General features: G+C 35.2%; 1 protein-coding gene across 2 annotated transcripts in view; it reads right to left on the reverse strand.

Moving 5' to 3' along the window:
• Positions 1 to 21,133: 21,133 nt before the first annotated feature.
• LOC149574788 (uncharacterized) overlaps positions 21,134 to 23,042 on the reverse strand; it is a 96,666-nt gene continuing 94,757 nt past the window's right edge. For both annotated transcript variants that reach the window (XM_089814619.1, XM_089814620.1), the window contains 2 exons: positions 21,488 to 22,249; positions 21,134 to 21,346 (listed from right to left, as the gene is read on the reverse strand). The gene's annotated coding sequence lies outside the window, so the exon portion shown is untranslated. The remainder of the gene's footprint in view (positions 21,347 to 21,487; positions 22,250 to 23,042) is intronic.

The raw sequence follows: 23,042 nt of genomic DNA on the forward strand, positions 1-23,042 counted from the left end.
TATGCATAAAGTGAAGTAGTTGGAACCTAATTCATTGGGTTTTGGTCCACATGTTGGTCTTAGATAACTTTTTTTTTCTAGCCATACAAATGTTTTATTATGATGACTAGAGGGTCTGGAGAGGTTTGTATCAACCTTTCCTTGTTTGAGGATGCATATTGGTGATCTCCCATCATCATTTTTCATTAGAGGTACTTGTTGCTTCATTTTGAGTAAGTTTTGTAGTTGGGTATATATTTTTATATTCTATCATTAGCATATGCTAGAGTTGTCTAATTGGTTATGCACTTGGGATGGTATTTTTCTACATCCATGGGAGTTCATTTAAATTTAGACATACATTTCTGGTGGCATGGTTAGAGATATCTACCCCTTCACTTCTCATTGGCATGAGGAAATCATGATTTTGAATCTAGGGAATTACATGATAGATGATTCCCCAGATGTTGCATAGTGATAAAGTTTATGTTAGAGTGGTACCATGGATTGGTGGATCTATATCTCTAAGATTGACTTTGGATCATGGTGTTCAAGTCGACATATATGTGTAGATATGATGCAAGGAGGGACTTGAACAGCTAGAGCCAAAGGCACACCCATTTATACAACCACCTTGTTGGGTTAACAAAATGGAAGCAAACAACATAGAGAACAACACGAAGGAGAGAGACAACAAAACACTTTATTGATTCATCAAATTATCACCATACATGCCCAGCTATAAGGCTTTCTGGGTTATGGCTAGATACAAAATACAACTTCAAGATCCATGATCCAGCTTCAGATTCACACTTCCAAACACATTTGTTCTGAACTCTCTAAGCATCTCTAGTTCTCTCTAACCTAAACCTAAACACCCTTATTTATACTTGCCAAAACGGCTTATAGAAGATTCTAGATCATTACATAATAGAAAGGTTGACCTCAAAATAGTCTACACTCATCCCAAAACAAGATCCTATCATTAAATTCATAATCTAGATTGAGGTACCAATTGAATGTCGTTTCCCCCAAAGTGTAAGGAAAAAGGCAGCATACCACATCCATATGTTGAATCTGGTTTTGATTACAGATTTCCTAGAAAATTTTAATATGATCTTTTGTTTTTTATTCTCCATAGATGAACCATAAGCAAAACTTTTCAAGATTTTTGGGCAAGTCATGTAATGGTCTAGTTAGGTTCAAAGGTGAACTTTTGGTATTGAAGAAAGACATGGTGCATAATGATGGGAATGTGTGAAGTATAATGTAGAGTGGATGATGATTATGGAATATGTAATGCAAATGGGTGGAGTTCTTGGTATCTTTTTATCATTGTGATGCTTGTGAAAGTGACTAAGTTCTAGGAACTTGTGTTTATTCTGGAAAAGTGCACATCTGAGGAAGCACACTTTCTCAAAGTAATGCACATGGTGCACTTGCTTTCAAAATTCACAAACTTTATTTATTTTGTTTTGGTTTTTTGAACTTCCAAAAATCATAGAATTTTCAAACAGAAACTTAGGTTATTTGAGCTAAATGGTTTTCAGACCCTCCTTCTAGTGCCACTTCTATTGAGCTATCATTTTGCATAATCTGTAATGGTAGGAATCCTTTCAAACTCCTCTTAAAAAGCTAATTTGGGATCAACTCCAACGTTTTGGGTTGCGAACTACTATAATATGCTTGATTGAAGATAAATGTATTTGTTCATAGGGAGACCTTTGCTAGTTCAAACCAATTTTGGATCAAATGGCCAATCTGATTGTTGTTTCAAAATTAACCACAAAAGAGATATGTTTTTGGTATTTTTTTCTTTTCTAATGAATGCAATCTAACAATGCAACTATATGAATTCCTAATTTAACCAAGGGTTAGTAAATCAAATAACAAAGATAGGGTAACAAGAAGTTTAAGCAAATGACTTGAAAGTAAATTCCTAATGGACATAAGCCACGAAAACAACATGTCTACGAGTTAAGCCTTTGAAAAGATCGATAGGTAACCATTGAAAATAGGAGCAACGCGTCCTTAATTCCACTAATGCAATCTTCAATGGGAATTTAGTAACCGTAAGATGTTTCACTTTTCATCAGTTCGCAAGGCCATGGAAAGTGCACTCATGCAAGAAAATAAGCTATGAAGGAACAATATGGTGATCTCTTCTCCAACTAAGTAGGTCAGCAGAATTCGTAAACACATGGAAAATACTAGATTTAAAAGATTGCACAATCAAAATAATGCAATAAAACTATTGGCTACATTACACCCCATGAACATACATTCACAAAATATAACACACTCGAGAAAGAATAACTACACTCTGAATGAGAGCACCAATAGCATATATTATTGCATCAAAATAATGGCGATTTGGAATACATTTTACATTCCTGAATTTATAAGAAATTTTCTCCTTAATTTGGGTTGAGAGTAAGAGATCTCTTTATAGAAACATATGCTTCTAAACTAATTTAAAAAATCTATTTATGTACAAATTGACTCTCTAACTGGTGTTAAGTAGGACTCCATCCATAATTATATCACTAAATGGATGCATGAGCCTTTACATGTATTAAAACAAAGAAATCATGAGAAAATAAGAAGAAGAAAGCCATTAGATGATGTAGGAGTCTCTAGAAGTGCCAAAAATAAAAGCTCCACATTCACGAGATGTTTGTAGGTGTTAAATTGTTGTCAGAATGCATTTCCAATGCATGGAAAGCTCTAAATTTGGAACAAGAAATTAACTGTCGGCACACCTCTGATTTGCTCAAAAAAAATTGGTGCACCTCAAAAGAAGCACACATTGGAAGTGGTGCATCTAGTGCACCTATGCACCTCGAAATCTCGTAAGCTCAATTCGCTAAAAAATCAAAGTTCTCATTTTTGAAATCAATTTCTAGGTTTTTCTCAGACGAGGTCTAGGAGCACTCTAGTGTACTTATTTTGCCCATTATTTATGATTTATACCCTCTTTATAGCCAAATATTTTCATAGATTTGAACTCCTACTTCTTTTATCTGAAATCCTAAGGCACCCGTGTTGAATCTTATCATTAATAGTTGCATAAGATGAGAAACCTATTCTAGCTCATATGTCTAACCTTTGTATCTTTGATCTTTTCTTCTCTCCAACTATCTGATCCTTTTAGGTCAGAGACCAGGTGATCCAGATTATCCAAAATAATCAATGTTTGAAACTTTTTCATATCTTTTCTACAAGTTTTTCTAGGTCTCTTTTAATTGGCTTTTTCGGAGGTCTTCTACTCAAAATTTCAAGTTGAAACCTTCGTTGGTCCCTAAAAATGGGTAGTTGAAGGCTTGTTGTTTTAGGGACTAAAATTAGATTTTCAGTTCTTCTTTCTGACGATGTAAATGGTTTTGAATTCTGAGCTCTAGGTCAAAAGTTATGACCCTGACAAGTTAAGGATGCCCTTTTACCTACACAAAGAAGAGAGCATTAGTCCATAAAAGCTAAAAATCAAACCCTAAATAAACCATAAATGCTAAAAACCTAACCTAAAACATGAAAACCCATCAGAAAACACTCAAAAGTCCTACTTCTATCTCTTATAGGAAAAATTTGGTGCACCTTGCACACCTTGAGGGTGCGCTAAGTGAGCCATTCCTAAGAAAAAACTCTCAACACAAGGGTGTGCAGCTAGCGCACCTTGTCGGGTGCGCTAGGTGTGCACCCTTGATATGTGCCAAGTAGTTGATGTGCAAAAAAAAGGGTGCACACATAGGTCACCTTGCGGAGTATTCTATGTGTGCACCCTTACATTGTGTGTGGGGATGCTTTTCCTTTGAAAGGTGTGCATGTATGCACCTTAGAGAGGTGCGCACATGTGTACCTTTCACTTAGGTGAAGGGTTTGGTTTCTTAAAGCTTTCTTAAACTGTGTGAGAAAAGGTGTGCACCTTATGCACCTTGGATAGGTGCACTAGGTGCGCACCTTCTAACCTTTGTGTTCGATGTTTGTGTGTGCAAGTATTGGAAACAAAGCGCACCTTTGAAGATAAGGAGGTACGCTCCTTGACAACCAGAAAAAAAAATAAGTGAGAAAGGAGGGGGTCCTAGGGTAGTGTGCACCATTTGGAGTTGTGCATCTCTCAATGAGTGAAGTGCACACTTGTGCATCTAGCACACCTATGTACCCTAGATGGGTACGCTAGGTGCGCTAGTGCACCCTTTATCACAAAAACACCTATCTCTTTAAAAAAATCTTAGTTCTAGCTCAAGATTTTCTTATTTAGAGGACCAAACAAGATGCAGACTCTAGGTAGAACCCTAAAAATAACTCAAACTACAAACTAGGGGTTTGGGAAAGAAAAAAATTATACTAGGGTGTCCCTATTTCTAAGAGAGATAGGGCATGCATTGTGAAACCACAACAAATAGCCCCAATAAAAAGGAAGAAATAACAAAGGCATTTCTTCATCAGCAAGCATCCTTCTAACATGTTTCAAATGACAACTAAATTTTGAACACTTCAAGCAGCTTTCAAGTTCCTTGATAGTCAAAATTTTAGAATCTCAAATCTTCAAGCTCAATGTGTACACAATGTATTCATTTCCTTTGACATTTCAAGATACACTCTATCATAAGTTTATAATAGCTTGGAAACAATCTTCCACTCCACTGGTTCATTCATCAAGAACTCTTGCAGATTATGTGTATCAATCACTATTTTACCAGATGAGAGAATTTGTTCAGAGGGCTCTTGACGGGTTATCATATTTTGCATTTTAGGTCCTAAGTAATCTTTTGAGTCCTACTTCACAGACCTTGCATGTTTCCATTTGATTCTTCCATGAAGCAATTTGTATAAGTACTAGATAGCCATTTTGGAGGGCATATCCCTATTTTTAGATTATCTTTCTCAGACCTTTTGAATATTTCCTTCTTAACACCATCATTCCCTTTTTTTGTTTTCATTATGTAGCTTGACCATGCTTAGACTATGTGGCCAAGGCATTGGTGTTGTTTCTTAGATTCTTTCTTTAGTTGATAACCTTTGTATTCCTCTTTTAAAAAATTTATGGAAACTCTCATGCCAAATAGTGACCTTAGCAATTCCTTGAAAAGACATCTTGTTTCAACCAGTAGGCATCAAATTAAACCTCACTGTCGTCAACCTTGATTTGAAAATGCCAAGATAGTCAATCTTTTAATTTGTAAAGTGTTGAGAGCTATTAATCTGTGATTTTGATTTCAAGACTGAAAGTCCTTTAGACCTGTAAGTAGCATCCATTTTCAGTTGGTACAAGAAACAAAACCAATTGAATGCCTTGACAAAGAAATACCTCTTCCCCAAAAGTCAAAACCAAAAAGTGTTTTAATGAGATACGTCAAGATAAAATCTTGAGTGCACCTAACCCCCAGACTGATGCAACTTTGAAATAGAAAGAAACAAAACCCAAACAAAAAGACTCAACTCAAAGAAAACTAGCACCTAATTGGAAATACTAAAAGACTAAGAAAAACAAAAATAAAAACTTATCTATAGAAAACCTTGAATAATAAGAATGTGGGGTGGTTGTCAATAGATTTCTCATAATGTGCAATACTAATGTACCACCCCCATATAGTCCTAAGAAAATATTATTTGTCTTTTTACTCAAAAAAAAAAATGAACAATCTTGGTTCAAATTCCAAGCACAAATCAGACAAAATTAGAAGTTGTGGTAACTCTCCATGACCACGATTAATCTAGAAATAAGTTCTCTTACCTTTAGCATCATATTCAAATTGAAAACCATCAAACTAAGAGGGATAATAGAAAAATATCACTTGATCTAGTGAGTCTCCAACCATAGGGGGTATACTCACACATTGCAATCTCTCCTTCTGGTGGTCTTATCTCATGGTACACAACTCCATGTGTACATGGAAACACTTTAGGTTCCTTTAGACTAGAAAAATCAATCACCAGCCTTCCTTTTGAATTACAAGATTCATTAATATCATCAATCAATATGTTTTCTCCCTCATGTCCCAAAGAAGCCTGTTCAAAATCATACTTTCCCTCCATTGAGATTTCCCAAGCTAACAAGAAATCAGGACAACTTTCTTCTGAATGGAACCCAAATGGATGGATTCTACATGAATCAATTATTACATGGTTTGATATATATGTAGAATACCCACAAATAGATATTTCCTCTATCAAGCCTGAGACCAAATTGAGCACTTTATCCATCTCTTCTAATGACAAATCTTGTTTTGAGGGAGGTATCTTATCATTATCCAATGGGGAATCAATATCACAATAGGAAGAATTGGTATCCTCTTCTTGATGATTCCTGATTCAAAAATCTTAGCAACCTCGGGGTCTTCTACATTTCCATCACTTTTTGCAACTTTGAGAATTTTTACAACTCTGTAGAGTTTTGGAACTTCAAAATTTTATGCGTCGTCAAAATTTCTTGGGATAACCTCACTTATTTCAACATCAACACTTGGAAGAATTTCTTCATTGAATGGGAACACTAACTCCTCTTGATCATCTTCATCATTTTGTCCTCCTGTAGATTTATCATATGATTCAAACACCATTGCACTAAATTACAAAGGTTGTTCCTACATTATTTGGGGAGGTTGATCTAAAACATCATTGTACCCATATCTATTTTCACTTGAAATCATACCTGTAATACCATTATTCTCATTGTTGATGTTACTATAAAGGCCTAAATTTCCACTCTAATTTTGAGAATAATTATTTTGAGCAGCAAGTTGTCTTGGATGATTGCCTTGGTTTCTTGAGGAATTCAACTTTATTTTGATGAGTTCATTGGATAAAAGAGACATCATCTCCTTCATGGCCTTAAAATCTCTGGCCATATTATTTTTTGCTTCAGTGGATGTAGTTTCCTTCTACTCAAAGAAAGTAGTCTTTTGAGACTCATCCCTAAATATGTAATTATTGGCATTGGAGCAGCTATAACCTGCTTTGTGAATGTAACAGCCTCTTTGAAGATCTTTTCAATGGTATCAATGTCTTTGGGTGGGAGCCTTCTTAGAAAAATAGAAGTTAATGAATCCATTGTTCCAAAATAGATCTAGATGGCACCCTCTTGTGGTATAGTGTATGGAAACTCCATTCTTTGATACATCCTATAGAAGCAATGTTTAAATTGTGAAATGCTCTCATGGGGATCCCTCTTAATTGAGATGAACTAATGATGTAGGATAGTTGGATCAATATAGATCTTGAATTATTCTAAAAATTTGCTCTCAAAAGAGTTCCAACCCCTTATTGATGTTGGTGGTAGATTGAGGTACCAATTGAATGTTGTTTCCCCCAAAGTGTAAGGAAAAAGGCAGCATACCGTGCATCCATATGTTGAATCTAGTTCCGATTATAGATTTTCTTGAAAATTTTAGTATGACCTTCTATTGTTCATGATTATCCATAGATGAAGTGTGGGAAAAACTTTTCAAGATTTTTGCGCAAGTCATGTAATGGTCTAGTTAGGTTCAAAGGTGAACTTTGGGCATTAAAGAAAGACATGGTGTATAATGATGGGAATGTGTGAAGTAGAATGTAGAGCGGATGATGATTATGGAATATGTAATGCAAATGGGTGGAGTTCTTTGTATCTCTTTATCATTGTGATGCTTGTGAAAGTGATTGAGTTCTAGGAACTTGTGTTTATTCTAGAAAAGCACACCTTTGAAGAAGCACATTTTCTTAAAACAACACACCTTGTGCATCTTGTGCACCTACTTAAAATTCACAAACTTTGTTTTTTTTTTTTTTGAACTTTCAAAAATCATAGGATTTTCAAATAGTGACTTAGATTTTTTGAGACGAATGGTTTTTAGGCCCTCCTTCTAGCACCACTTTTTTTGAGTTGTCATTTTGCATGATGCTTAACGGCAAGAATCCTTTCTAACTTCTCTCTCGAAAAGTTAATCTAGGATCAACTCCAAGGTTTCGGGCGATCTTGCGACCTACTGTAATCTGCTCAGTTGAAGATAAATGTATTTTTTCATAAAGAGGCCTTTGTTGGTTCGAACCAATTTTAGATCAAATGGCCAATCTACTTGTTGTTTCAAAATTAACCACAAAAGAGATTTTTTTTGGTATTTTTTTGTTTTTTAATGAATGTAATCTAACAATGCAACTATATGAATTCCTAATTTAACCAAGGGTTAGTAAAACAAATAACGAAGATAGGGTAACAAGAAGTATAAGCAAATGACTTTAACAGTAAATTTCTAATAGACATAAGCCACAGAAACAACATGTCTGTGAGTTAAGCCTTTGAAAAGATTGGTAGGTAACCAATAAAAATAGGAGCAACGCTTCCTTAATTCCACTAATGCAATCATTGATGGGAATTCAGTAACTATAAAATGTTTCACTTTTCATCAGATTGCAAGGCCACGAAAAGTGCATTCATGCGAGACAAAAAGCTATGCAGGAACAATATGGTGATCTCTTCTCCAACTAAGTATGTCAACAAAATTTGTAAACATGTAGAAAACACCAAAACTAAAAGATTGTACAATCAAAATAACACAATAAAACTATTGGCTCTAGTACACCCCATGAACACACATTCACAAAATATAACACACTCAAGCAAGAATAACTACACTCTTAATGAGAGCACCAATAGAATATATTATTACATCAAAATAATGGCAACCTAGAATACATATTCCATTCCTGAATTTATAAAAAATCTTCTCCTTAATTTGTGTTGAGAGTGAGAGATCTCTTTATGTGAACATATGCTTCTAAACTAATAAAACAAATCTATTTATGTACAAATTGACTCTCTAACTGGTGCTAAGTAGGACTCCATCCATATTTATATCATTAAATGGATGCATGAATCTTTACATGTATTAAAACAAAGAAAGCATGAGAAAATAAGAAGAAGAAAGCCATTAGATGATGTAGGAGTCTCTAGAAGTGCCAAAAATAGAAGCTTCATGTTCACTGGATGTTTGTAGGAGTTAAATTGTCATCAAAATGCATTTCCAGTGCATGGAAAGCTCCAAATTTGGAACTGGTAGTTAACTGTCGGCGTACCTTTCACTTGCTCAAAAAATTCTAATGTACCTCAAAAGAAGTGCACCTCAGAAGCTAGCGCACCTTGGAGCTCAAAAGCTCAATTCGCCAAAAAAATTGAAGTTCTCAATTTTGAAAACAAATTCTGAGTTTTTCTCAAATGAGGTCTGGGAGCAATATACTATACTTATTTTTCCCCTTTTTGATGATTTATGCCCTCTTTATAGTCAATCATTTTCATAGATTTGAACTCCTTTTGCTTCTTCTATCTAAAATCCCAAGGCACCCTTGTTGAATCTTGTCACCAATAGTTACATAAAATGAGAAACCTATTCTAGTTCATAAATCTAACCTCTGTATCTTTGATCTTTTCTTCTCTCCAACTGTGTGATCCTTCTGGGTCAAAGATCGAGTAATCTAGATTATCCAAAATGATCAAATGTTTGAAACTTTTTCATATCTTTTTTACAAGTTTTTTTGTCTTTTTTAACTAGCTTTTTCGAAGATCTTCTACTCAAAATTTCAAGTTGAAACCTTCGTCGGTCCCTAAAATTGGGCAACCAAAGGCTCATTGTTCTAGGGACTAAAATTAGATTTTTAGTTCTTCTTTCCAATGGTGTAAACAGTTTTGAATTCTAAGCTCTAGGTCAAAAGTTATGACCCCGACAAGTTAACGATGCCCTTTTACGTATGCAAAGAAGCAAACATTAGTCTGAAAAAGCTAAAATTAAAACCCTAAATGCTAAAAACCTAACCCATAACATCAAAACCTATTAGAAGACACTCAAAAACCCTATTTCTAGCTCTGATGGGAAAATTTTGGTGCACCTTGTGCACCTTGAGGGTACGCTAGGTGCTCCATTCCTAAGAAAAAGCTCTCAAAACAAGGGTGTGCCTTGTGGGGTGTGTTAGGTGTGCACCCTTGATCTTAAATCTATGTTAAACTTTGTGAGAAAATGTGTGTACCTTGCACACCTTGGATAGGTGTGCTACGTTTCCACCTTCTAGCCTTTATGTTTGGTGTTTGTGTGTGTAGGTCTTGTAAAAAAATTGCACCTCTAAAGATATGGAGGTGCGCTCCTTGACAACCAGAAGAAACAATAAGTGAGGAAGGAGGGGTTCCCAGGGTAGTGTGCACCCTTTGGAGGTGCACACTAGCACAAGTGTGCATCTCTAAAGGAGTATAAGTGGGAACTTGTGCATCTAGCACACCTCAGCACCCTGGATGGGTGTGCATGTGCACTAGGTGCGCTAGTGCACCCTTTAGCACAAAAAGACATGTCTCTTTAAAAAAAATCAGTTTTGGCTCTAGGTTTTCTCAGTTAGAGGACCAAAAAAGACCCAGACTCTAGGTAGAACCCTAAAAATGACTCAGAGGCTGGACGAGGGATTTGGGAAAGAAAAAAAATATACTAGGGGGTCCCCATTTCTAAGAGAAATGGGATGTGCATTGTGAAACCACAACACTTCCTTATACAAAGACTCCATAAAATTAGCAAATTGTTCCCCTACAACACTTCTCTTTTCTTCACCAGCAACGTCCCTCAAATCTGATATTCCTCTAGGCTGCATTCCAGTAATGATCTCAAAAGGTGTTTTCTTTGTACTCCTATTGATAGAATTATTATATAAATACCCGAAATCATACCACTTTATTGTCTTAGGTAATTCAAGAACAAAATCCATATTGATGTCACTCCAAGGTTTCTCAGGAACAAAAATAGGTGTATACAAACTAGTATTTTGACTGACTCCTTTTGCAACTTGAAAAACTCCACAACTCCTTACAAAATTTTGAACATCCTTATACATCTGTGGCCAAAAATACTTATCCTTTAGCAAACTCAATGTCTTATCAATTCCAAAATGTCTAGCCAATCCACCACAATATTTTTTCTTAAACAAATTAACTCTCATAGCACTACTTGGTATACACAACTGAATTCATTTGAACAACATACCTTCTTGAATAAAATACTCATCATACTTGCTCATGTGATCTGATAGATTAAGTTCTATGCACTCTCTCCAAGCCTCAAAAAAATCAGGGTCAGTATCATACAACTCTTGCATTTCATCAAAACCAAGAAATTCAACCTTCATCTTGGTCAACAAAAAATGTCGTATGCTCAATGCATCAGCAACTTGGTTAGTGACTCCACTCTTATGCTTAATCACAGATGTGAAACTCTACAAGTACTCAACCCACTTCATATGTCTTTGATTCAATTTATGTTGACTTCCCAAGTATTCTAAAGCTCTATTATCAATATATAACACAAACTCCTTAGAAATCAAATAATGTCTCCACTTCTTCAAGGCTTGAACAGTTGCATTAAACTCTTGATCATACACAGAATACTTTCTTTTAGCATTATTCAACTTCTCACTAAAGAAAGGAATAGGTTTTCCTTCTTGACTCGACATAGCTCCTATTGCACTACCATTTGCATCACATTCAACTTGAAATACCTTGTTGAAATTAGGCAAAGCCAATATAGGTAACTCAGCAACCTTTTGTTTCAAATTCTTAAAACTCTTATCAGCTCCATGTGTCCACTTGAATTCCTTTCTATCTCCTCTCATTGTCTCATTCATAGCATTACAAACAGAACTGAAATTCTTTATAAACTTCTTATAGAAACTAGCCAAACCATGAAATGATCTTACCTCACCCACATTCTCAAGTGTAGGTCATTCCAAAATTTATTTAACCTTCTTAAGATCCATTCTCAAACCATCAGTTGATATCACAAATCTCAAATACACAATCTCCTCTTACATAAAGGAACACGTTTTCAAGTTAATCATCAACTTCTCCTCTTTCAATCTTTGCAATACTTTTCTAACATGCTCAAGATGTTCTTCCTTAGTCTTATTAAATATCAAAATATCATCCAAATAAACAATCACAAACTTACCCAAGAATATCCTGTGAACTTCATTCATCAACCTGATGAAAGTATTAGGAGTGTTAATCAAACCAAAAGGCACTACCAACCATTCATATAAACCATCTTTTTCCTTGAAAACAATCTTTCATTCATCACCTTCTCTGATTCTGATCTAATGATAACCACTCTTCAAATCAATCTTGGTAAAATATTTTGCTCCACTCAAATAATCCATTATGTCATCCATCCTCCACATAGGAAACCTATATTTCTCTTTGATCTTGTTAATAGCTTTGGAATCAGTACACATTCTCCATTCTCCATTCTTCTTAGGTGCTAATATAGCAAGTACAGTACATGGACTCAAACTTTCTCTGATCAAACCTTTCTACAAAAACTCATGCACTTGTATGTTAAGTTCTTCATTCTCTGTAGGTGTCAATCTATATGGTGCTTTATTTGGTAAACTAGCTCTAGGAATGAGATCCATACAATGACTTATACTTCTTACTAGTGGTAAACCATCAGGTATATCCACTGAAACAATCTCCTTGTACTCATTCAGCAAGTTTTCGATTTCTACTAGCACTTGACCTCTACCAGTTTCTGTTGTCACTTGGTCTCTACAAGCTTTTACTGTCACTTGGTCTCTACCAACTTCTACTGTCACTCGGTCCTCTAGGAATTATAGCAAAAAATCTTGATTTCTTTTCATTGCTTTTCATTAACCGTGCAAATTCTCATAGTAGTACAATTTATCTCATCATGAGACTCAACAAAGGAAAAAATAATTTACTTCTTCCATTCACCTAAAGAGTATATTGATTTAATCGTCCATCATGCATAGCATATCTATCATATTGTCAAGGTTTACCCAATAGAATATGACAACAATCCATAGGCATAACATCACACAGAACTTCATCAAAGTAATTGTCAATCTTCAACTTCATAATACATTGTTCACTTACCAATATCATATGCTCATCCTTGATCCATGAAACATGATAGGGTTTAAGATACCTTAGAACCTACAACTTCAACTTTTTAACCAACTCTTCTAATTCCAAATTTGTAGAACTTCCACTATAAAAGGAAACTAGCCAAACCATGAAATCTACTTTAACAGCTTCAAATGAAATCTAATTCTAACTATTGGAAGTAGAAACCATGCAATAACACCAAATGTTCTTAATCACCATGCAAGTCACAACAATGATAAAGAGAAGCAATTTTGGTATTATCCTAGCAACAATTTTCAACCCTTTACAAATGAGAGCAAATGGCCTTATATATTAGAGGCCGAAATTACAACCAACGGTAGAGATTAAGAGGCAAAATCAATGATCCAGATTAGATCTTAGAAACCCTAATTAGGGTTACCACCCCATTGGCCAATGAGAAGATGCCACCTCATCAATGGACCAATGAAAAAAAAAAAAAAAAAAAGTGGCAACCAATGAGAAGGCACCAAAATGGTAGCCAATCATAATCAAACACCTATCCTGCCCAAAAGAAAGGAGAAATTGCCACTTGGGCTTACATCAAATGGTCTTCTAATATAGTTCTACCCTTTTCTTTCATCTTTTTAGCCAAAGTGATGAACTTGGCTAACATGTTGTTGACTTCCTTCATGGGAGGGGAAAGCATGTGCTTCATATTGAGATCGGTTGAATTCATCATGTTGCTTGCTGCTTTTAGTGTCTTCTCATGATCTGTCTCATATTCCTTCACATATCTGATAAAGGCATGGAGGGAGGCAAGGGTTCCCAAATGCTTCTTCTTGATGGAAACCTTCCCCAACTCATCCAATCTTGATCCAAAGTCTATCTCATTGATGTTCTCCTCTTTGATACCTTCAAAATCAAGTTTAGCCCCAACATCTCTCATCATGGTTGAAATGGAAGTGTTAATGCTTGGGTTGTATTGTGCAATCTCATTATCTATCTCTTCAAGTATTCTCAATCTAATAGTCATGGCAACAAACCAAGACTCCATTGTACTCAATCCTCCTTCATCTACCAAATTGGCTCTTTCCAAATATTTCTCCGAAAGCTCAATGAATGCTTGTAGCTTGGGAATGGCTAAGTCCTTGACTGGAAAGAAATCCTTCCACTGATCTTCAAATGCTTTGAATTTGTCTCTAATAGCCACCAATGACCTGAATGTTGAGACAAAGGAAGGCAAGAAATTTTGCCCATCTTGGATTGTATCGTGGATCCAATCCTTGACTTCATGCAACTGAGCCAATATCTCTTCTATGTTGCTCTCGTTGTCTTGTGGAAGGGCTACCTGATGCAACTATTGGATAGGCTGGAAATCTCTCCAATACTTGTTTTCGGCCTCCAACTTTACAATCCTTTCATTTTCCTTCCTCAACCTTTCTCTAATTGAAACCATGCATTCTTGGATCTCCTCACATTCCATGTCATCTGTGATTCTTCCCAAGTTATGCTCTACTATCTCATACTCCTAAGCTACAATCTCATCCACTGCCTTGCTAACCTTTGGTATAGAAATCTAAACTTTTTGGTGACCATCATTGTTGCTCCTGATTACCTTTGCCACTATTTTTGTAATTTATATCTAGTTCTCTCTATCACCCTTTTCCACTAACCCTTGGATATCTTCAACTGTTCGAGCATAAGCATTTGCCTTAACCATAGTGGTACAGTGCATCTCCCCAAATCTAGATTCAGTTCAACTAGCAAAGCATCACCAACGGCCCCAGGCACCTAGCTTATTTCCTCAATATCAATTGGCCTATCCTCTTCTTCACTAGTGACTGTCACATCATCTCCATGTTGATTCTTTGAGAGAGGAGATTACTTGGTGTTGTCACTGTAACCACTTGATTCTGAATCAGATCTCACCTCTAATGCAACCCCTTGTTCACTTGTATTAACCTCTTGGCTTCTAGCCTCAATTATGCTCTCCCTTAACGGTATTGCATTCTGTCTCTTTGCTGGAGGTTCTTGATGTTCTTTACTTTTCTCAACCTCCAAACTTCTCTTCTTACTCTTAACTACTCTTTGGTGTTGGCTACTACCCCTACCTTTTTGTCCGACTGACTCTGTTGGACCTCTTTCCTTTGGCTTCATCTTCTCATAAGTAAGGTGTACCTTCCAACTTTATAATTTCCTTAACTTCACGTTGTACCATGACTCAGTGTGTAGATCAACTATCCTTGTAACTGCCTCTAAGGAAGGATCTTGATGACCATCCCAATCCACTGGATTCAACTTCGTTCCATCCATTATATCATAATCTCCTCTTAGCACATTTTCATCATCTTCCAATTTGTCGAGAATATCAAGGCCTCTCCATCTGATTGCACTCGTCATGTTCACTGACAACCTTGAGAAAGATAGCTTTCTCACATGAAAGTCATCATGTGCATTGGCCCAAAAATCTTCTATAGTTGGAACATGTTTGAATGTATTTTCGTGAGATGCCTTGATAAGACCATTAGGATCGAAGCCTTATCTTGCTCTATAACATCCTAGATGATACCATTCTAACTCTTTCCTTGTAGCTACAAAGGTGACAGGATTGGGGTAAGTATCATTGCTTATTCCAAATGAGAAGGTAACCCCTGTCTCACCTTTAATTTTCATCATCTTGTCATAATACTCAATTTGCCTAGCCAACTCCATCAAAACTACCTTGTCAGGTGGGTACCTAGGAAGTCTCTTGGGACAAACTATGCTTCCTACTACTCAAATATATGTAAATTGCAAAAATTGGATGAACCGGCTCCCATACTTCTTAACTTTTGCTTTCACTTTTGTTAAGAGCCTCTTGGCAGGTACGTCTCTTGCAATATCCTTACCATCTTCATGGCAAAGGCATCATAAAACATCTTATAATCTTCGATGTTGTGCAAATGAAGTTGTGGATAGCACTCATGCGCCAAACATTGCCCTAGCCCATTGCCAATCACTCCTAAGGCCTTAAGTCCAGGATTTGCATATAGTCTCGCAATTAGATAGAAAAGATAGGATCCTATATAGAATGCTTTTGATTTTGCATTGTCCTAAGTTGCAACTCTAAATTTTCATTTATAATTCTAGCCCAATCAAATTTTTTCTTACCGTTTTCAATTTCATCAATAAAGAAGTACATCTAGTTTTTGAATTGCATACCTTGAGCTACACCCATGATTCAACTGAGAAGCACAATAATATCACCAAACTCTGATTTGAAATCTGACCTGGTGAGCTTTGATGACCTGGTAACTCCCTTCTTGCCTTCGTGTAACCAATTATGTTTTAGATGAATAAAGTAAGGCTCCTGATTATCTTCAAATAACTTAGTTGTCTGATCCATCATTATCACTGTCATGCTTTTATATAAGGGAATATTAAATGCTTCTTCGACTATTTGTCCACCGATGTTGGCCAACACTCTCTTCCCCTCATCAAAAATGATGGACTTACTAACAATATCAAACTGGGATGCACATTCTATTATGAATTCCAGACAAGGCAAGGTAGGAGGGAAAGCCAACGCATGTAAAATTTCACTCTTGTAGACCTTCTTGTCTATGGAGGATTGTCCTTCCTTCAATCTATCCTTTAACCGTATCATGTTCACCATACCGATATTAGTATCACTTATTTGCCTCATTTTTTAGAAGAAGGTGGTCTTAGGCATCATGTCTTCTTTATCTTTTTTGGTATTTGTTCCCTTTGGGTTCTTGCCTGCACTAACATCTACCATCTTAAACACTTATTTCTATCCCTTTGTTGTAAATGATATGGACTACACTTGTCAATCTCTAACTTTCTTTCTATTGATGGAATCTAGCTTATTTCTACCTCACCAAGTCCTATCTCTACACTTATCAATCTCCAACCTTCAACCTAGGGATGGGACTACCACTTATTTCTATCTCTTCATTATCTTAGGATGGACTACACTTATATCTCCCAACTTCAATCCTAGGGTGGTCTAGCTTATTTCTACCTCTCCAAGTGTCCTGTCATGAAATCTACACCTATCTCTCCAAACTTCAACCTATCAATAGAATGATGAAGTGGTGGATGATGAATGTAAGAAGCATATAAGAGAAATGAACCAAGCAAGAACAAGGAATAGAATCCACCTTTAAACCAGTCTTCACCTCTAAAAATAAATAGAATTTTACCTTAAATTTGTCTTTACCATAATTGGGCCCTCTTCGAGTTCGGATCAGATTTCAAAAATTTCAAGCCTCCTTGCGAATAATGATGCCCTAGCAAAAATCAAAATTTTGACATCCTTGAAATTGTCCGCATTTGCCAAAAATTAAACCTTGGATCACATAGCCTCTTCACCAACAAAATCGCCCAAATCTGGAAGCTGAAATCGCAGCCTTTGGAAAGAAAATCAGACCTCAACAAAAATCACCCAAGCAAGAAAAAATTCAGATTTGCTCCAAAAATTTGATCTAAGGCATAAATTCGCCCAAGATGGAAGAAGAAAAATGCCACCAAGCAAGGAAAATCTGCCCAAAAATCACCCAAATCTACAAGGTACTCCTCTAGAAGAAAATCGCTCACCAAGGGAGGAGGATGAAAAAGGAATGAAGAAATTGGGGGAGCGGGGGGAAGGCCTCTTATACCAAATTTTCTTGTCTCTCCAATTGGGCTGACTTGCCCTAGAGGAAAGCAAAATTAAATTAGCCCTTTTTATTAATGGCGCAGATTTAAATGCCATGCTAAAATTACTTAGCCCATTTAATTGTCAGTTTTGATCAAAAATTGCAAAATAAAAACAAGGTAAGCCTAGGAGATAGTCAAATTTTTCATTTAACAACGTTTTAGCAATTAAAATATCATTTAAATTGAATTTAGCAAAGGCAAAAGCCTACAAGACAACGGTAACTTGTGAGCCTCTCATGTGGGAGGTCTTGGGTTCGAATTTGCTTAACAAAAAAATAATTAATTACAATAAATAACAATAATTAGCAATAATTAATCTACGCTTTGGTTGTTTACCAATCCAAAAAAAATGAATTTAGCAAGCTAGAATCAATTTTCAATTCCAATTTACCAATTTCCTTTAACATTTTTTAAAATCTTCTAGGCACTATTTCAACCAATTTAATGAGACTTTGCAACTTAATCCAATTTTAACCTTGCAATACCATTTCAAATTTTAACCAAAATAAATTGTTTCTCGGATAGTCAAAATCGATTTTCCAATTTCAATTTCACTATGAAAAGATTTCCTTTTTCACCAAAAAAAATTCAAGAATTTCCAAAACAATTAAATCTAAAATTCATTCAGAAAATGTCTGAGCTTATACAATTCTATCAAATTTCAAAAATCCATCCATGTCCAAAATTTGCAATTATATCCTGCTAGGTATTATTTTAACCATTGAAAAATGTTGTTTTTGAATTATGTTTGGCCTAAAGATAAAATTACATGTTCTGAAAAATCAAACTAAGACCGGGTGAAAAATAAACCAAATCAAATCCCTCCTAGCCCAAAAGCGTCCAAGGTATAAAATTACCAATTAGAAATCTTTGGACAACTCCAAAGAATTTGCCAAGGCAACCAAAAAATTCCAAAACAAAAATCTGTGAAAATTGCCAAGGCTTGCCTGAAAAAAAGGGGGGTCCCCAAAGTTTTGGGAGGATGGTGTAAAAACCTCACAACAGTAATCATCAAGAAGGAACTTTGTCTATACCTTGTTCATTATTTTCAGCCAAGTCCTAATCTTCTCCTTTTTCTATCAGTTTGCAAATGCTCCCACCAAAGTGAAGCATGACCTTTCAACCTAGTAATTGCTATTTTCACCTTTTTATTGTCATGAGTGTTTTCAAACTCAAAGAACTTCTCCATATCAAAGATCCAATCTAACACAGCATTGTTGTCCAATTTTCCATCATAAGGAACAACTTCTACAAAAGGCTTTGAATGTGCTCTAGACAATACTCTCAACAATCTTCCCTCATCTTTATCATCTTCAAGTTCTAGACTAGGGTTTGGGGTTATAGCTTCATCATCACTAACATCATCAAGATGTGCTCCTCTTCTATGGGTTGTCTCCACAGCATCTAATCTAGCTACAATTTGTCTCAATGTATCCAATATGGCATTGTCAATATTTTCTCTACCTCGAACCATCTTTATAATTAGGTTCCTGCAAGATCGTCACCCTCTTGGATCTGCCCCACTATAACCAAATTCAAATCAGGGTTCTACATGATCCAATCTCCATAAGGACGAACCTGAAGCTCTAATACCACCTGATGCAAGGAGGGAATTAAGCATCTAGTGCCAAAGGCACACACAATTATCTAACCACCTTGTTGAGTTAATACAACGGAAGATAAAAACACAGAGAACAACACTAAGGAGAGAGAGAGAACCAAACACTTTATTGATTCATCAAATTATCAACAAACATGCCCAGCTATAAACCTATCCACTACCACAAATATAGAATCATTACCACTATGTGTTTTTTGCCACCACAAGATGAAATCTATGCTAATGTCTTCATGTGGTCTACTAAGTATAGGTAAAGATATATACAATCCCACATTCTGACTACTACCCTTGACAAAGTTTGCAACTTTGAACAAACTTCCTAATATCCTTATAAATTTGAGGCCAAAAAATATTTTTCATTCACCAAAATTATTGCCTTGTCAAGATTGAAGCATACAAATAATCCTCCACAATGTTTTTCCTTAATCAAGTTCTCCCTTATTGAACTTCATAGTATGCACAACTAAAATCCTTTGAACAACAAAGAATCCCAAATGAAATAAACGAACCATCTACTTCTTTCAAATACAACTGGTTCTTGCAAGCTTTCAACGGTCTTGCAACTTCAATGTCATCCTCATACAAAATCTTTACTTGAACAATCAAACTTGACTCAATCTTGTCCTTAATCTATTCAAACCACACTTGTTTTGATTTCTTCTCTTTTATTTATACATCCTCAATTTCTGATTTGTTTTGAATTCACTTTTGTTTTTGTTTTTTTGTTTATTAGTCCTTGATCTACAATATTTGGCTATGTGCCCATTATTGTGACAAATGTAGCACTCCATGTTTTCATTGAATGAGGATATAGGACAGCTTTTGATTATTCATATTGAGTTTCTTTTACATTCAGAACTTTTATGACCGCCATTGCAAGAATAACATATCATATTCATATTTCTTAAGACAACAAAAGGATTTTAGTTTTCGTATCTAAATGTTGATCTAAGCATAAGTTTACAATCAGATATCTTATGCCCATAAGTATTACATGTATAGCAGTAACAGCAGAATTTTGGAACATACCAATTATTGTTATGTGAATGACTCCATGTTGACTTTCTTTGGGCAACAATCATTGATCTTCTATCACTTTCACTTGTCAATATCAACTCATGGGAATAATCCATCACTTGTTAGATATAAATGTGATCTCAATTAACCACATTAGCATCTTACAACAAATAATAAGTATGAGCAAAATATCCAAGTGACTTACAAAAAATAGTGTGATTGTGTACTAAATGATCTCCGAAAGGTGTGTCAAATAAACTAGGACTCTTAAGTTGAAAAATATTGAATAAGCACCAAAGGTTAGTTGAAGAGCCTTTGAACACCCTTTAGGGCTCCCATCATCACCATGTTAGCCTACAAGCACCAAAGTCATAGGCTAACCTCTAGGAAAAACTAATGTCTTAAATAGAAACATTACAAAATACAAAATTGTACTCTCTTGACTTATTGGATAGAACTAGATTACCAATATGATAGTATACAATTACAATCTATATAAATTGATTATAATAAATATCCACATAACAAAGTTCCATTGTTGTATTATAAAGAAAACGGGACATAAGTACCATGTATACCACTCACCTTGTATTGTAGTTCAAGTAACATCTATTTATAGTATATGAGCTTCATTTTACAATATATTAATTAATTGAGATTAAAATTATATTGTATTTTAAACAATAACTAAGAACAAACATTATTTGATAAGAATTTTATATATTTTGTACACACTATAGATTAAGCATTTTTAGATTATTTTTATTTGACAAGAATTTTATTTACTTTTGTACACTCTATATTATTAAGATTCTTATATAAATTGATAAATAGTCATTCAAGCAGACTTTTATAACCATTTAATTATTGCATCAATAGTTTTAAGATTTATAGTTTATTTTTAAAATTGAAAAAAAAATCACATAAATTATTTTCTTGAGGATTAATGATTATAAGTTTATCAAAGAATTCTCCTTGAAAGATAAATGCTCATGAGCTGCTGTTAAGATACAAATTGAGAAGATGAATCGTCTCCTTTATAAGATTAATATGTACGCGTTCATGCTTGTAATCCAGTGAAGGAAATTTCTCTCTTTTCGAAATAAAGCTTATGCGTCTTTTCTTTATGCTTTTGTGATTTCGTGTGTTTCTTGAAACTTCTGCAAATGTCAAGAGCCACATAAAAAGTTCGATTTAGTTTGACACATTAATTTACATATTAATATACAAGGAACGTTCATGAGAATTTCACGTGATCTCTTTCAAAAAAGATTAATTTAGCTAGGGAGATAGAATTTTACAAGTGATATGGGGCACATAAGGCATCGTATTGGTCTGTACTAGGGAAGAAATTTGGCAGAAAAGAAATATTGCATGGGCATGGCCACAGCTTCTAGCCGTAGCTCGGAAAACATTCTTCATAGGAATCCCAAATCTGTTGCAGATACCAAATATTTCAGGGTAGCCACTTTTTACATGCAAAAAAGAATCATCTCCTGAGCTGCTGAATTGTGTTGATTCTCCTCCAATAATTGCAAGCCTTGAAAAGCACTTACCCAGCAACTTCCAGGATGAGCAGTATAAGATTACTTTCAAAATTTAACAGGCGTCTGAAATAGAACTGAAGATCTGCATCTCATAATCTAGCGACAAAAAAGTACCGTTCCTCCCCAAGTGTTAAAATCCTCCAGGTGCTAAACTATAATCATTTCATTCCCGTAACAAACAGTGTTCCAATTCTCTGATAACTTCTCATTGCCACTGGTCTGAGTTGCACTAGCGACACATTATTTATAGCTCCACAATTCCACTCCAGAATTTAGGAGTAGGAATTTCCAGTCTGAATGATTTCGCCGTTACATGAAAGATTTTGCAGTTCTGAATTAATTGTCCACCAGTGAAACTCTGTTGCCATAGGGAATCATGTCATAGACATCAAATGATATCCCCGTCAAGAACATTGAAACATTTTGTGCAGTCAATATGTTCAAAAGACAAGAACCTTAATAAATGTTCCAGTCATTTGAACGAAGGCTTCCAAAAAAGTATGCCCACATAAAAGACTGCATCACCAACCAAAAAACTGTCATCAGCTCATACTTCATGATTTCCATAATAATGCAGTTTTGAAGCCTACAAAATGACATCACTTGATATAAAACCCGAAGAGTATATAATGCTCAAAAAATAAACTCAAAAGGTATAATAAATTGATGGAATCACATTTCCTAAAGAAAAACCACACCTTTCCATAACCTAATTTTTAAAATCACGGGAGAGCTCAATAAATACGTATCGTGATTTGTGTAGGTGATGTAATTTGTATCCTACAAAATGTCATTTCTTGGTATAACCCAAGAGTCCAAGTAAAATAAAAATCCTATATCATCATTGGAAGCTCAAGAAATAAAAAAACTAACAGCTACGATGATTTGAAACAAACATATCTCCAAAAGAAAAACCAAACATCTTCCATATCCTGAAGTAATAAATTATGGAATAGCTGAATACATACATGCAAGTGCCCTCAGATGCTTGTTTTGAATAAATAGAGGGCTTCCTGCTTTAATAAATCATTTTGAGAGAGCAAGGAAGGACAAAATTCAAAACACAACTCAAGGTGAATTTCCAGAGTGCAGATAGTTCTTGAGACAAAAAATGAATGGAATTTAATTATATAAGCTGCAAGCTATCCATGTTGATATTTAATGCTAATCATTGCAAATGCAAGAAATATGCATCTATGGTTATCTAAATTGAGCTGTAGCATTAACTAGCAATTGCACCATCTTTACAAAGTTTTTGCTGATTTACAATGCGTCCTTGCAAATTGTCTGTCTGCAGTGCACTGCATTG

This window comes from Cupressus sempervirens, chromosome 2 (assembly GCF_028749045.1).
Source record: "Cupressus sempervirens isolate cs-2001-9-10 chromosome 2, ASM2874904v1, whole genome shotgun sequence".
NCBI lineage: Eukaryota > Viridiplantae > Streptophyta > Pinopsida > Cupressales > Cupressaceae > Cupressus > Cupressus sempervirens.